The sequence below is a fragment of the Hakea prostrata genome, chromosome 8 (assembly GCF_041222555.1).
Source record: "Hakea prostrata isolate BN-2017 chromosome 8, UWA_Hpros_2, whole genome shotgun sequence".
NCBI lineage: Eukaryota > Viridiplantae > Streptophyta > Magnoliopsida > Proteales > Proteaceae > Hakea > Hakea prostrata.
The window spans coordinates 16,209,696-16,210,596 of NC_142607.1; the positions used below are offsets into that span (position 1 = coordinate 16,209,696).

The 901-nt window shown below is 38.6% G+C and overlaps 1 non-coding gene across 1 annotated transcript; it reads left to right on the forward strand.

Moving 5' to 3' along the window:
- Positions 1-586: 586 nt before the first annotated feature.
- Positions 587-694, forward strand: LOC149007273 (small nucleolar RNA R71). Its single transcript, XR_016175358.1, has one exon. It is a non-coding gene; the product is annotated as a small nucleolar RNA R71 (small nucleolar RNA).
- Positions 695-901: the final 207 nt, after the last annotated feature.

The following is a 901-nucleotide window of genomic DNA, read 5'->3' on the forward strand; positions in this document are numbered from 1 at the left end:
GCTAATGGTTGCTCATTCCTATAGGCATTTAGTTGCATATTAAATGGAGGTGCATTGGGTTTTGCCATGAAAAATTAAGGTGGTTTATCCATCCTAGGTTGTAGGTATTGGAAAATGGGTCATTGCTCAGTTTAGAAACTCTTTGGGCCAAATGTCCATGCTCTTGAACAAACTCAATGTATTGAGTAGCTAAGTAGTAATTAGTGACATTGTGGGAAAGGCTAGAACACAAAGCATATGTTTCAGTCTGATTAGGTGGGGAGAAACTTATAGGAAATAGAGATGGGGTTTGTTCTCCTAATGACAAGAGGTAGTTCAATTTCTTTGATAGTAAATCAACCTTAGTGCTCATCTCAATGGTAGGATTGATCTCATAAAGATCACTCCTCTTTGGTTGTCCAATGGATGGAATCTCAGTCCTAGCTGCTGAAGCATGGTGTTGGGAATTTTCACTAAAGGTCTCAAAAAGTTTCCATGCCACATTCTCATTCTTGTGCATGAAAGTCCCACCACAAGAAGAATCAAACATTTGCCTATGTTGATCTCTAAGACCATCATAAAAGCATTGATCTAATTGCCATTTAGGAACAGCATGGTGGGGGCACTTTCTATGTAATTCTTTTAGTCTTTCTCATGCCTCATGAAATTGTTCTCCTTCTTGTTGGGTGAAACTCGTGATCGCTCTCCTAATGCTATTGGTACGGCCAATGGGGAGGAACTTTTAAAGGAACTCATGTTGCATTTCTGCCCAAGTAGAAATTTTAACATTGTCCAAGAAATAAAACCAATGCTTAGCTTTATCTTTAAGGGAAAATGGGAAAAGAAGGAACCTTAAAGCATCGACTAAGAGGTTTTGAATTTTAACCGTGGAGGACACCTCTAAAAAATCATCTAAGTGCTT